Here is a 16,128-nt window from a genome sequence, read left to right as displayed (position 1 = left end):
CTTACGGCCAACAAGTGTACAGTGCTCATGTGGCAGGAGCCCATGACCTTCCTACTTCAGGGAGGGAAGTAGCCAACTGCCCAGCATGAGAAGAGGGGAGAAAGCCAAAGCCTTCTACACCCTCTTCCTTTCCCTGTTGCCTCTCCTGGGCCCTGCCTCAGCTCCACCCCCTTGCTCCATCTACAGCCTGGCCTTGCCCTTCTTGCCCAGTCTAGATGCTCCCTGAAATACCACCGTGGCACCCCCAAAAGCCACAATGTGTATGGGTGTCAGTGTAAGGAACACAAAGGCCTCTCACTGCTGTCTACAAATGCATCTTTATTCAGAGTCTTGTCCAACTGCAGGCCAACTTGCTTCACTACCGTTGGTTTGTGGGGGAAAGAAACAAATCAGCGCGGCTTTGGCTCCGTGCAAAAAACACTAGGAATGTGGGCTGATCCGAGGCAAGACTATCTCTGCATCTCTGTTCACCAGAGCAGGTCTCATCTCCGTCACATGCTGAAGCCAGAAGACCAGCATCTTCCATGGGCCTACAGTTTCCAGCTATGTCTAATACGCACCCCATCAGGGTAAGGGGCACCAACCTTTACAAGAGAGCTTCATGGTGCTAGACACCCACTGACTCTAGTATCAGCCTTTAAGATAATGCCAACCTCTCCCACTTACTCTTTCAACTGGTTTGACTTAATTTACTTTGCCTCCAACTGTCAGCCAGGGAAATCATACTGACGGTCCTCAGAGATTCCCCCAAAGAATAGACACTAACACTCCAGACAGCCTCTATAGCCTCAGAACCCCTGGTAATCCCTGCTGGAACAACTTCCTGAATCACAGATCAGAGGTGCGGCAGAGGCCCTCCCAATGACTGGGGCTGAGAGCCACAAAACCCCCAAACCAATTCCTGCTCGCTCCAGCACACACATCTGAGCATCCACGGCAGCTTCGTGCTGGTATCCAGGGGCCCTGCAACGGCCTGTGCTTGTTTTAATAATGTTCTGATGCGGCTGTCCTGAAATTCTTCATCGTTTGAAACAGAGAGGCTTGCATTTGCCTTGTGTTTGGGCCCTGTGCAGCTGGCCAGTCACTTTGAAACATCTAGCAAGTATGGATAGCTATGGCAGAAGGGGCAGGGTGTGGTCAAGCCAGCTGCAAAACTGTGAGCTGAGGTGAGCGACCTGGTGGGCATGGGATGGGGGAGGAGGGTAACCACTGGGTGCGTGGAAAGGATCAGCCCTGCTAGGATTGATGGAGAACCAGAACGGTCTCTCAAGCGCACACTATAGTACATACTCTGAGGTACCACTCCTCAGAAAACTTCCCCAATCTTTCTAAAATCTTGAATTATGGGCTTTTTTCAATTTGATATTCCCCCTGTCTCTGAAGTGTGGCTTTCCTGCTTTTCAGAGTGTGTCTGTAGGGTAGCATTCTGTTTGCTTGATCTATTCAGCGTGAGCCAAAGACCTAGAACTCTACTAACTCTCCAGGCAGTTTTCTAGAGGCCCAGGTCTACTGGCTGCAGCCTCTAAGGTGTTCAAGGTCTGTTACAGCTTTTCAAAATGTCAGAACAACAAGTTGGGACTATCTGGGGTCACAAACTCACAGTCTAGAATGTGGACACAAACTCCTAGTATAGTCTCTAAGAAGCAAACTCAGAAAAGCTTTCCAAGTATTTGTCAAGAGAAGTCAGTAAACGAAGGGGTGGTTTCTTTCTTATAATCAGATTTGCTGTGTGTGTACATACACAGGCAAACCCACCCACGTATGCACAACGTGAGGCCAGGTGTCTTTCTCAGTCGCTTTCAACTTTATTTTTTGAGACAGGCTCCCTCACTTAACCCGGGGCCCACTGAGCAGTTACACTAGCTGGCCAGTGAGCCCCCGGATCCTCCTGTCTCTATTTCCAGTTCTGGGACTACAGGGGTGTGTGTCCCCAGCTTTTTAATATGAGCTCTATCAATACAAACTCAGATCCCATGTTTGCAAAGCAAGGAGCTTATCACTGAGCCATCTCCTGCTTGACACTGCCTGTGAGTGCTTCCGTAACTGCTCTATCAGCACGTGTAGGCACATGGAGGGCATTAAAACTTTTACTAATGTCCTCAGACATGACAGCTAGAAATGGACGGATGCTCGTTACTCAACAGACAGACAGACAGACACACACACACACACACACACACACACACTACGACATACTGTATTTTACTGGGGCAAAGCAGCTTTCAAAAAAAAGCAATGATCTATGAATTTAGTAGACACAAATATTCCACAGTGACCTGCTTCCTGCTTATTACTCCAGACTATCTTAATCCCTGGTCACGGCCTCTCCTCCAGAACCCTGAAATCAGCAGGAAGCAGATATGTTTTATGGGCTATGTGTCACTTAGAGCCGCCCGCGCATCCTAATCGGTGATGAAATGAGGGAGCTGAAGCAATCACCATCAAAGCTAAAGATATGGTCGGCTTGGCTGCTGGTCTGGCCACTCCTGGGAAAGCAAAGTCAGTTGCTTGATTCCGGGTAAAAAAAAGAAAATGTAGCCTGGCAGACTCCCGACACACTAGAGCAGTGCGCTAACATATGGTGGACAGAAAGGATATCAACAGGCAAAATAAAGGCTTCGCTGAGCTCAAGGGATGCATCTGTGTCCACAGATGGCCCCAAGCATCCCCAACCTGTCTTTTGAAACCCTTGTTCAACCAAGAGTGGCGGCTTCCCAAACTGGCCCTACCCTGGACCCTTGCAATCAAAATCACGTAGTTATTTTAAGATACAAGGCATCTCTGCCTCCTCAGAAGACTGGGAATAAGTGGTTGGGCAGTTTATGAACTGAGTATAATTGCTCTAAAAGGTGTTTATGGTACCACATGACTGGACAATGGTATTGAATGCCACAGATCTATAGCATAATAAGCATGACCATTCAACAGCTCCAGTGGCTTCACCCACAGAACGAAAGGAAAACTGGAAGGGGCGTGTATATCACAGACAGAGCAATGGATGGCTCAGGTATCCAGGGACTGCTCTGAACAGCATCTCACAGCATCCTCAGAGTATTCCTAGCACCAAAGAGGAAGCAGTTCCATGCTGCCCATGTCCACCAATTTCCTAAAATAAGCTAGCTTCTATCAAAACTAATACATCTCTGCAGAAGTGAAAGTGGTGTAAAGGACCTGATCTGCTCAGATGGTCTTACTGGGGGTACAAAGAAAGAGGGTGGGGGAGGAAGGAAAGAAGGAAAGGAAAGAAAAAAGAAAAGGAAAGGAAAGAAAAGAGGTAACCTACTTCATCCCACTTAAAGGCCCGATTGCCTCACCTTTGGTTCCAACTCATCTTAAACACAGGGCAATAAGCAAGACATAGCTTTCTTCAGCATTTCAGTAACAGACTCAGAGAGCCTACCAACTTCCCTGTAACCAAGTCTTCAGGCTCACCGCTCTAGTCAAAGGATGCAGTTCTCTCCAGAGCTCACCTACTCGTAAGAGCAAGGAACTAAGGAGTCCTTACTGATCACTGTAAGAAACCCAGTTCAGTAGCCCAACAGAAATGCTCCAATTTGGGTGGTTCAATGGGTTAAGATACTTGCCACTGAGCGTGATTGCCTATCAGGTCAATCTCTGGGTCTCCAACTCCACGTATGTGCCATGGTCTGTATAAGAAAAATCATGCCTGGCCTTTTTAGGCTGATTCACTTTCAGCAGTGAGAGTGAGGGCAGAATCAAAGAGGCAGAGACACAAGAGTACAGCGTAGGGAGGACAGAGCTGGGCTCCAAGCCTAGAAAGACCACTTGTCAGTGATGGGACTTTGGGTAAGCTATCTGATCTCCCGAGTTTAGGTTTTTCTCATCTCTAAAGATAAAATGACTTCATCCCTTATCTCACAGGATTGCGGCGTCTACACACCTCGCGACAGCAAACAGCAGTGGCCCACACGTGTTCCCAGCGTACCTCGTCCCAATTTTAGTTGGACAACTGCCGACCAAAAGTAGAAAATATTAGAGCTAAACAATTCCTACATTTTAAATAACTTTCACTAGGAAGTTACTATAACTATTTTATTATTCACTAATCTTTAACTGGGCCTCATTTATAAATTAAAGAGACATTCATACAGGCATGTTGATAGGAAAAATCGTCATTTTTCATTTCAGTGAGGTACAGATGGCAGGGCTGAAAGGGTTTCTGTCATATATGATCTAGTGATATCAGAGAGTAATCTTCGCATAAGTATAATATTCACATAACAACCAGATTGCCCAAAGTCCCTTTCTCAGAACACACTCTGTCGCCAAGCACATATCTGCTATTGACTGGTGGCTACAGGCACCCACTGATTTTGGGTCACCGTCCCAAGGGCAAGGGTGACCATTTTATATCAGTACTCGCTATATTCACGATGATCATATCGTATCTTAGACTTCTCTTCATCCTGCAAGCAAGAGTCAAGACTCAAAGCTCTAGGAAAATGAGAAGGCTCGACTCCATAGTCCTGCTGACCAGACAGTCAAGCAAAGATAAATGACCTACAATCACATAATACTGCCATTTCTAGTCTATAAGTTTATAAAATCATTTAATTTTCTGTCCAAGAGTTCCTACTGGCATTGCACAAGGTCATGGCCTCATTAGCTATCCGGGATGTTCTATTTAGTCATCTTCAAACTGGATCAATCTACAGTCTTCCATCTACAATCCACCTCCCATAGGCCACAGTCAACTTCTTTAGACATGGAACTGCCCTTCAATGTGTTCACTGCTTTCTGAGAGTCCTTGTAACAAACCAAACTCATAGCCATGTCTTATTGTCCTATGTTCCAGTCTCTCACACGCCCAATTCCTCTCCACCAACAGGTCCACTCCGGTCCCTCTCATTAAGTCCATCACTTCCTCTTGACCTTGTATGGCAACCTAACTACACATCTACAAGTGTGTTACAGTGCTGTCTTTTTGCTTCCCTTCAAATCTTCATAACTTACCTATACGGCTGTCTCTACAGCTGGGCCATGAGCTGTATCCTCCCCGTCTCTAGTTCTTAGCCTCTTGTCTCTGGAGCCTGAGTTAAACCACACATGCAGTAGGCAGTCCAGAAAGCCTTACTGAATTATTTACTTAATTGGTTAATTGGTTTCAGCAGGCCTCTAATCAAATATATGCTTGGAGAGAAGAAGCAGGACCGGGTCATTAGGCAATTCATTATCACAATATCTTTGATTAGTCAGCTGTCACTCTGGAGAGCCTAGCAAGCTCAAGGGAAGCCAAAGGGATGCCCAAGACTGGTGGGCACTAATCAGAGCCATGAACAGGGAAAGCAACCCCGGTCCACCCGTGCTTGGAGACATGGTTCACTGCCACGTCTTCCCTGACCTCTCCCTTCCCACCTACTTGTTCTCATTCACCTGCCCTACAAATATGGTGTTAGGTACTTCTCTGATGCAAACTACAGCAACTAGCCAAAAGAAGTCCCTGACTTACAGCCTAGTACAGGGCGCCTCAGCCTCTGTCTAATCAATCACCCGGGGATCTTGCCCAAAGCAGAAGTAGGCTTGGTAGTAGGTCAGAGGAGGGGCTGAGAAACTGCCTTTAAATCCACTCCCCACTCATGCCAATGCTGAGAACATGCTACTCCACATGCTCTTCAGCACGAGAAGGCTCCAGACAAGGGCACTCGCTCCGAATGCTGGCTGCACGTGGGGTCATCTAGAATTCTAGAAACTGCTAATGCCTAGATTTCTTCCCCGAGAGTCTTCAGTTTAATTTCCACAGTGACGTGTGGCAACAAGACCTAAAGCTCTCCAAGTCATTCCAATGAATACCCGAGGTTGACAACCACTGTCCTATTGGGAGGGTCAGACAGAAAAATAACGAATATTCCTTCCAGTAAGTACTTGGAAGAGAAACAAGGTAAGGTAAGCACAGGAGACAGCCAGGGTGTGTAAGACCTTGTAGAGAAAGATTGAAAAATGTCCTTCTGAGGGGGCACCATCTGAACAGACGCCTGAAACAGAGTTCAAGAACAAGGTAGTTATGTTAATTAACTCTGTAAACTAGAACATGCAGGAGCCCTGAGACCAGAGTGTGCTTGGCATGCAGGAACAACTAGTAGATGCCCATGGAAACGGAGGTTTACAATCATGTCAAAATAAGTTACCTAGTCTCAGAGGAAAATCTAGGCACACTAAATCTGATGAACACTAGAGAGCCGGAGGCGGGAAGAGTATATATATGTTAGCTCACAAGAATTATAAGAGATAAGTAACACTATTCTACTTCAGAGGTGAGTGACCAGATCCCAGGAAGGCAGGCCCACTTCCTAGGATCACAGCTCTATATGCTGTCCTATATGACCGACTTCAAGATCTGCTCCTGTCTAACATATTTAACCACCCATGACCTTGTTCTACCGTATACTTCACATCAAGAGTAGAGGGGTAAGAGAGTGGGTTTTGGAGTCAGGAGGAAAGGGGTGGGGGTAGGGACAGGGAAGCATAGCTAGAGAAAAGGCAGCCATGCCGGAGACCACTGGTCAGCTCCTGATGCCCACACAAGCCAAGAGCCAGTGCGATGGATGATAATATCATGTCAATCCTGCGAGGCCAACATATTTTATGGCTGACCCAACACCAGCAAGATGCTTCTATAAAGATGTTTTTGTGGGTGAAATAAACATCAAAAATCAACAGACCAACGTATTTGTTCCATGGTACTAGGAATTAACCCAGCATTGTTGTACATGCTAAGCAAGTGCTCCACAACTTAGCTATCCAACTCCAACCCTACCTGGCAACACTGCTCTCTGTAATGTGGGCTGGCTGAACCCAATCAGTGGAAGGGCTTCAGAGATGAAGGCCTGAGGTCCTCTGAGAGACAGGGAGTCCAGCCTTCCAGCTGCCTTTGGACCTGAAGATTTGACGCTTATGCTTCTCTTATTCTCCAGTTGTCCAGAGGCAATGGATAATCCTTCAAGAACCGGCTTTCTGTGTCAGTCTGCTTCTCCCTCTTTGTACAGTTATATGTACATACACACAAATACAAGCGCACGCATGCACACACATTTACCTATTAATCTCCTGATACCAATTTCAATATTAGTCCCCTCTTGGTTCTGCCTCTCTAGAGTAGCCAGACTACTTTGGGACACAACCAGGAATTTATAATTTGGTGATAAATCTCTGAGACGTTTACCAAGGCCATGTCTGTTGAAAGGGATAACCTAAGACTACCTCAAACCACTGGAGCTGACACGCCATCAAAAGTGTCTGACCACATTAAAATGCTAACTTCTGAGCACATATGGAGTGCTTCTTACTGCGCTTAGATTCCTTAAAAACAAGTCAGGTGGACGCAGCAAGGCCTAGGGCACAGCAAGGAGCGTTCTTCACCTTCTCTGGGAACCAGGTTTCAAAACTCCACCTTGGAGCTAAGAAAATCCTGCTTTATGAAGCTTCATGGTTGGGCTGGAAAATAACGGTGGCAATTAACAGTCACAGATGTCACAAAACATGAGGGAATGCTGGAGATGGCTGGAGCTTTGACAGATAAGCAGAAAGTGGGGAGGGGAGACAGCAGAGTGTTCAGAGATGCAATGGTACCCACAGAGGCTGTGGGGAACAGCTGGGCAACACTATTCAAGTCTTCCTCAAAAGTGTCGATCTAGATGCCAGGAAATGACATAGCACCAGGACTTCTAAGGAGTGATCCTCTATGCATTATTCATGTTTAAGTCACAGGGCCCGGGGACATCATTCCTATGTCTGATGAACATCTAAAAACGCTTCACGGGAATGTTCAGAAGCCGAAGGAGCGGTATCAGCCATGGAAAATGAGGGCACCCAAACATGCTCGCCTTAAAAACGAAGAGTTAGGGGGTTAGAGACGTAGATGGCATTTATGTGATGATGTGAGATGAAGGAACCAGTATACGTGAAGCAGAGTAACTTTCCCTCTACCAGGGGGATAGAGAAAAGTAAGCTCATGGTCAAAGAAGCCCTTTTCCCTCGATCCTAAATCAAGCCCCATTCCAACATTAGAATCTCAGATGAGATTGCAGCAAGAGGTCTTGCAACCCACAGAGAGGTTCTGGGAATAAGATACATGGTCGTAATCTACTTCTACCCAGACAGAGACTGAGTCAAACGAGTTCACGTAAGAAGCAAGAACAAATATTGGCCCAAATCTATGTTGAAAATATAGAAAAACGAAGCTGGGAAAGAAAAGAGACAAAGGAGTTGAAACCTAACACCAGGCTTGGTTCTCTGGGGACACCCAAATCATCGGGAGGATGGGCAAAGTCCTTTCATGCTACTTGCCCAGACTTTGGGTTAGGAGTGGCTACACTGAAGAGTGTTACACATTTACTATGGTCCTGGCAGATGAGGATACGCTAAATATTTGCCACCCTTTCAGCTCACTCAAGAGTATGGGATAGTTTCTTTGATGTCACCTGAGGGGTGGCTGGTGACCATATCCCCTCCCTACAACCTGTAAGACCTCAACTCAAGGCTCAGGAACCGTGGGTGCGAATCAGAAAGCATTTTCAAATAAGCCAATCAGAAAGCATTTTCAAATAACTTAAGACTTTCTAAGAAGAACAATAATGACCACCAGCAGTTTCCATTAACCTGGATGCTCTAAAAATGCCTTCAGAGCACAGAGCCCCAAGGCAACTGGCACATCTTAACAACAGCCAAAGTCAGTCTGGAAAAATGGTTCGGTAACGAAGAGCGTATGCTGCTGTTACACAGGGCCAGAGTCTGGTTCCCAGCGCTCATATCAGGCAGCTCAAAAGTGCTTATAGTTCCAGCTCCTTGGGATCTCACGCCTTCCTCCAGCCCTGACAGGTTTCCTGTGTTCATGTGCACAGACACACAAACATGATTAAGATTAAAACTATTTAATAATAAGAGAATAACAACAGCGTTAGCCGATATCTGGAGCCTTTTCTAGTTTGTAACAGGCTTCTAAAGCCCCGGGAGCAGGGACTATGAGTTCAAACCTGTTTCTCTAACTCTCTGGCCGTCTGCTCATTACAGAGTGAGACTAACGATGGGGCAACCACCTGTGCTGGTTGCGACACTAACATGAAATAAATGGGTATAGCATTTGGATCAGTATCTGTCACATGTTGGCACATAATAAATACAGCTTGATGACGACTTCAACCCTAGGGGACAGAAGCTCAAAAAAGCTCAATATCTCCCTTAGTGACAAGCCAAACCAGGGCTTTACACAGAAGGTGTGGTCTCACAAAGATAAGAGCAGGCATGCGTGTTGGGAGGGGATAGATAAATGTGTGTTGGGGTTTGGGAAGGCATCTGAGTGACCGAAAGACCCATGGAGTTTGGGGAGGAACAGAGCAGTAAGAAAACACAAGTACCCAGAAAGAGGATTTCTATTATAATTGAAAGTCAAAAGCTCTTTTCTGTAGCCCAGGTCAGAGATATCCGTATACCGCTGCGGTATCCAATTAACATACTGCAGGCCTTCTAACATAAGAACATTCTGCAAATCAAACACGTGACGTGGCATCACCTATGTTGCATGCTGAGGAGGGGCACGCTGTGACAAGATTCTCTGGAGTCTCATACCAAAGGGATGTCCGCGTGGAGGAGGGAAAAAGGGGGAGGAGAATAATGAGGAAGAGAAGTATGAGAACTGGGATGGCAGAGAGAGGAAGAGGCTGAGATCATAAGGAAGTGGTTGGTGTGCTTGTGTAAGCATGGACGCCCAAAATCTGCAGGGAGGGGACGGGACGGCAGGCTGGAGACCAAGGTAAGAGCCAACGCTGCAGGTCATCAGCTAACAGTGTTGTCATTTGAGATCACTGTTTTCCTCTGCTCAGGCCTTCAATGGACAGACAAAGCCCGCCACACCAAAATCCATAGGACTCATTCAAAAATACCTTCACAGACACGCTCACAGTGATGTCTCATCACCCAGCTTGCACCACGGCCCAGCCAAGCAGACAGAAACCAACCACCACATATGTTGGGATGTCTCACCTCCTGAGATCTCACACCACAGGAAACTGTGAAATCTGCAATAATGATGCCGATTCTCCTTACAACTTTTTTAAAAGAAGAAAAGCAAGGCATGGGTGGTAGGTTGGTTGGCAAACTGTTTGCCTCACAGGCTTGAGAAAGCAGGTTTGATCCCCCAAACCAGCATTAAAATACCAGGCACGGTGGCACAGTTATCATCCCAGCGCTAGGGAGGTGAAGACAGAGATCATTACACAGGCTAGCCTCGTGGTGAGCTCCAGACCAATGAGAAACCCATTGGAAATATTAAAAAAAAAAAACAAAAAAATGGAGGGAGGTTGGTTTCCTGATGACACAAGACTGCCCTGACTCTGTTCATGCATGTCCACGTGGCACGTGTGTGTATACACACACACACACACACACACACACACACGTAGGAGAGGAGGATAAGGAGGAAATCTATAAAATGAAGACAGCAGCTATCTGGATGGCCAGGCTGGAGCAGAATACAGCAACTAGGAAGCGCTGTCATTCAGCTGGCTGTCAAGTCGTAAGCACTCACTTCCTTTCCTGTTTTTTAACTCACACACACGGTGCTGTGCATCTGTCAACTCCAGCATATAAAACAGAGGAAAAGAGAGATCAGGCTCGCGGGCCACATGAGAGAGCCTACCAACTCCAAGGCAGCCCAGCCTCTGTGACCACTCCTGAAGAGAAATCTCTGACTGACGGGGTGGCAGTGCCGGGTGACTTTTCTGGGCCAGGGCTCTGTCTTCTCAAATGCATTTCAAGTCTCATATTCTGCTGCAGTTCCTCGCGTGTCTCTTTATTCTCTCAGTGTATGGCTGGGCATAAGTAATTTAACAAATGCTCATTGAGCTGCGGGCACGGATAACAAAAATAAAGCAAAAGTGGGTCTGGATTTCGGCCTCGTGACAGACACAAACAGCTCTAAAATTTGACTCACAGGATCAGAAGCCAGGAAGGATCACAAGCCATTTTTAAAAAAGAAATGTCTAGAATAAAGCAACACCCATCTCCCTCCATGGGGTGCTACAAAGGACCCTGTGTTAGCGCAGTGAGTAATAGACAAGGGGACACACACATACAGCAGGGGAAAGTCCAGGCCATCTCTGACGTCCAGACTGCAAGCTGCCAATGGCAATAATCTCTTAGGGATGGGGCACCGTGACCCCAAGTCTCCTTAGGAAAAGTTACAGCACCATGTCTCTTCCAGCTATGACCTCAAGCTAAATTTTGATCATTCAGGGGACCTGGTCTGGTCAGGTCTGGCCAACAGCCTGAAATATAACAGGAGTCCCCCAAGAGCACAGAGACACTGGGCTGCCTCTCCACCTTCGCATCCCAAGTCCACACTCCTGTTGTTTTCCTTCATTGGACTCCCTGGTCCTGAACCTGAGCTGCTTCCACCTGTCCCATGATTCCTCGCTTTGACTTATCCCAATGCTGGGTAAAAGCACTCAAGCTGTTAATGTCCTTCATGACGCTGGAGAAGTGGCGGGAGTTGTCTCCCATTTGAAACAAAGGTTACCCTAAAGGGAAGAGTGTCGTCTCTGCTCTCTGCTCACACTGAAGATGAGAAGAGAATTCTGGTGGCGATGATTTCTTTACTCAGAGAACTTTGGAATCAGGCTGAGAAAATCCTGAATACAACCAAGCAAGGAAAGAAGAATGGATGCATGTCGAGTGACTTGTGAACCACTTAGTGTGCAGTCATGTAGGAAGAAACGGCAGAAACCAAAACCCACGGGTTGGGGGTTGGGTTGGGGGGGTCAGAACAAAGTCTGCGGTCGGGTGTGGCGGCACATCCCTTTAATCAATCCCAACACTCAGGAGGCAGAGGCAAACAATCTCTGTGATGTGAGTTCAAGGCTAGCCTCCTCTACAAGGTGAGTTCATGGCCCGTCATGGTGAGACCTTGTTTCAAAAAACAAACAACAACAAAATATATAATAATATATATGCCAAATTGAACCCATTTCAGTGGTATGTCAATCAAAAAGTTAACCTTAAACTCACACCAGAACAACAACAACAACAAAAAAAAAAACCCACAAAAATATATCTTGAGAATGAATAGATTAGGGGCTACCAAGCAGATTAAAGTGATATGGGATGCCCTTCTGTATATGTGTTGCTTTTATCGGTTGGTGAATAAAGCTCCTTTGGCCTATGGTAGGACAGAATACAGCTAGGCGGGAAAGCCAAACAATACAGGGAGAAAGAAGGCAGAGTCAGGAAGACGGCAGCAGCCACCAGAGAACCAAGATATGAGATAATGCCACTGCCAGGTGGCAATACATAGATTAATAGAAATAGCTTCATTTAAGATGTAAAAGCTGAGGCATCGACCAAACAGTTTGTAATTAATATTAAGCCTCAGAGTGGATATTTGGGAACTGGCAGGCGGGAGAGGAACCTCCAGTTACATAAAGGCACTCAACACACAAAACTGAGGACATATCAAATCTCTGGGACCTATGGTAAAAGGTGAGAACAGACCCTTGAAAGCTGTCTTCTGACCTTGATACACACAATATGACACACACACACACATTCATACAACATACACTTAATTAAAACCTTAAGAGTTAATAGCTAGGTTTCAGTCCAAAGAGGCCAATAATGGACCTGTGAGGGGCAGTGTCAAGTCACTGGCAGAAGACTAGGCCCAGGTGTCCTCACGCCATGGCTGACGTGCTTTCCGCCATGGTGCTCTCTGGGATACATCACTTATCACATATATAACCTGGAGCCACAGGAAACAACCAAGTCAGAAGTCCAAGAGTGAAAGACCATCATGTGTGTCTGGCTGAGGTAGAGAAATCCCACCGTTCAGGAAGCCCTGATTTCACAGGCCGTGCTCCTGTGCTGAGCTCGGGGGCTGACAGAAAGCAGGGGGTGCCTACCACCACATGAGCCCTGCTAATGGGAAATGGGTCCATACCCCGAACTGTTTTGTCCCTCCTTCCTTTTTAAAAACGTATCTACTGACGATTTATTGATGCTGGGGATTCGAGCACAGGGTTTTTCACACGCCCCATGCAGGGACTCCACCACTCAACTATATATCCAGCTTCCTTTCTTCAGTCTCTAACGACAAGGTCTCACTAAACTGTCCAGGCTGGTTTTTAATAGCTCTAGCCCATGCAGACCGTAAACTAGGGAGTCCTCCTGTCTCGGCATCCTGTGCAGCTGAAACAACAAACCTGCACCAGACCGGCTCACTCACTCCTTTCCTTCCTTCTTTCCCTCCCGCCCTCCTCCCTCCTCCCTTTTAGCTTTAACGTAGGAGCAGAACCAGCACTTCACACATGCCAGGCAAGGGCCACTGACCCACACTCCCAACCCTTCTCCCCTTTCATTTTCACTTTTTATTTCGAGATAGGGTATTTCTAAATTGCGGAGACTGTATGTGAACTTACTATTCCTCACACCTAAATCCTCCTGGCTGCAGCATCCTGATATCACAGTAGTATCTCACCAGGCCTGGCTTCCCCACCCCCACTGACACTGGGAATGGAACCCGGGGCCACATATGCTAGGCAACTACACCACCATGGAGCTACACACCCAGTCCTTTGGCCCTTTTCTTTTTAAGAGCTAGGATCTCACTGAGTTGCCCAGACTGACCTCAGATGTGTGCTCCTCTGCTCTCAGCTTCCTGAGGAACTTGGATTACAGGAATGAATGTACCACCACATCTGGTTCACACTATTATTTTTACGGCTGCCCATCTGAGACACGGGAATGCGGACTCTTTCTCCCGGCAGATCGTTTTCCTCTCTAGCCTCATCTCCACCGCCGTTCTTCAAGAATCTGAACTTGAGCACTTCTGTTTACTTTCTTCTGAGTTCCCTGAGGTTAGATTGTTGATGTCTACGCAAGCCACTGATTAGCATTCTGACTTCAATTTCTTCTTCAGAGTCGGCCAAAGGAGTCCAAGAAGTTGGCTACAAGCGCCGCCTGGGAACAATAGGCCCTTTCTACCAAAGACAGGTTTGTCTTCCTTTTCAGACTCACAAGAGTTGGGGCTCTGGCACAGAGGGCCACCTGAGGGTACAGACTGTTCATTGTGAAGCAGAGGGCTCCCCAAACAGGAAAAACCAACCAGCAGGTCACATGGCCAACAAAGGCGAGATTTTAGCCCCAAATTCCATTTATAGGATGAGAAAGGTAAATCTGATGCCCAAACAGCACAGATATAGCCATGAAAGCGATTGTCCTAGAAATACCAGGCGTTGGCCTGGAAGGGCAATGTGGCAACCACACAGGGACTCTTCCTGCCCCACCCACCCGGTGACTTGATAACCCTGAAGCATTTGGGTCTTGTTCCTATCTGTCACGTTCACAAAGAATGGCAAGTTGACCCCACTGCTTCTCCAGTACCTCACATAAGGTCACTAGAAAAATCCAGTGCCGGACTTAAACAGAGGTTCAATGAGTAAGAGCACTTGCTGTATAAGCAGGAGGACCAGAGTTCAAATCCTTAGCACCCACTAAAAAGCAAGGTGCTGCCAGATAAATGCCTGTAACCCCAGTGCTGTGAGGAGCAGAGACAGCAGGATCATGGGGGCTTGCTGGCTGCCAGCCTAGCTCCAAATTCAGTGAGACCCTGTCCCAAAGGGAGTAAGACAGAGTGACAGAGCAAGATATCTGATGTTCTCTTCTGGCCTTCCCAAGGATGCCATGAACCCCTACATACATTGGACTTATGCGCACACACATATGCACACACAAACACATGCACATACCACTACTACTACCACCCACACACACACATAAAGGGAAGGAAAGGAGGAGAGGGGAAGGGTAGGGAGGGAGCCTGTCCAGTTCCATCTAGAAGAGGTCTGGGTGACGTGGGAGGTCGGAAGGCCTGCCCATTGTAGCAGCAGCTAGAAACACATGAAGTTGCTGTTTTATTAAGAGCCAAATAATGAGCCATGAAAGCTAATGCTCACTACAGCAGGCTCACTACTTTCTGGAATTTTCTTCAGCACAGCCCTGTGACAGATAGTCTTGCAATGAGGTGCAGCTGGGCTCCCTAGAGGAGAGACACTGCATGTCATCCATTCTGCCCTTCACTAGCTGGGCAGCTTAACCTGCCCGTGGGTATTAACCAGTCCAATGCATCCAAAGACGGTCAGAATGGCACCGTTTTTCTCACTGCTAAGGAATGAGATAACCACAGCAAACAATTCAAAACTTTTCATTACTTGGTGGAAGCTAGACCTGCAGACATCAAGAGCCAGGACACAGGACTGATTGATGAGGAACACTGGCTTCCTGAGACACTCTTGGTAGAGGAACCTTTCAGCGCACTTGGGAAACACTTAAATCCAAGGTCCTCTGAACTCAGAAACGACAGAAGCAGAGATGGTGGCTCCAACGACAGACTCTGGCTGCTATATACAAAAGTCTCCTGAATAAGCCTGTAGGTTCAAGGCTCCCGCTTCTGTGTTTGAGCTTGCACAGACACTGAAGGGGCTTAAAATGCTGGCGGATATGCTCATCCCCAGCCTGGGGGCCCTCGATGAAGAGCAGAGCCCCGAGATGGGCAACTCAGTGGGCTGTTCTGATTGCTTCTAACCTTCTACTGAAATATTATTCCCATTATGAGGAACCCCGCGGTTCCAGGCAAGTATTTCCCTGCAGAGTTCCTTTCACAGTGTTGGAAGGGAACATCCTCTGGGTTTGAGGAGGATTGCTGAGGGGCGGGGGCATGATGCTGTCTCGCTGTTCTGCTGTCCTCTTCTACGTTGCTTTATACCTTTGTTAATATGTTAGCAGTTTAGTTAGGCTTCCTAAACTTAGGGATTCTGTGTCCTTAAATCAAAGACAGCAGATCCGACCAGTCCAAGATAAGATATTTTTTAGCTACTCAGGATGAGAAGAACTGAGCAGTCCAAAGCCAAGCTATTGGCTGCGAAAGTGCTCCATTTTCCCAAAGCTGATAATCTAATCTAATGCTGCTCAAAAACATCTGAAGGCTAGGGCAGGCAGAGAACAGAAGTAAAGAAGCCAGATACTATACACACGGGGGTGGGGGACACAAGACACACATATACACACGAGAGAGAGAGAGAGAGAGAGAGAGAGAGAGAGAGAGAGAGAGAGAGAGAGAACAGA

The 16,128-nt window shown here is 47.0% G+C and overlaps 1 protein-coding gene across 1 annotated transcript in view; it reads right to left on the bottom strand.

Moving 5' to 3' along the window:
• Etv6 (ETS variant 6) overlaps positions 1-16,128 on the bottom strand; it is a 239,729-nt gene that overhangs the window by 172,453 nt on the left and 51,148 nt on the right. The window lies entirely within an intron of this gene.

The sequence above is a fragment of the Microtus ochrogaster genome (genome assembly GCF_000317375.1).
Source record: "Microtus ochrogaster isolate Prairie Vole_2 chromosome 14 unlocalized genomic scaffold, MicOch1.0 chr14_random_2, whole genome shotgun sequence".
Taxonomy (NCBI): Eukaryota; Metazoa; Chordata; class Mammalia; order Rodentia; family Cricetidae; genus Microtus; species Microtus ochrogaster.
Note: the sequence above shows the minus strand (reverse complement) of the source record. Positions and strands in the feature narration are given on the sequence as shown.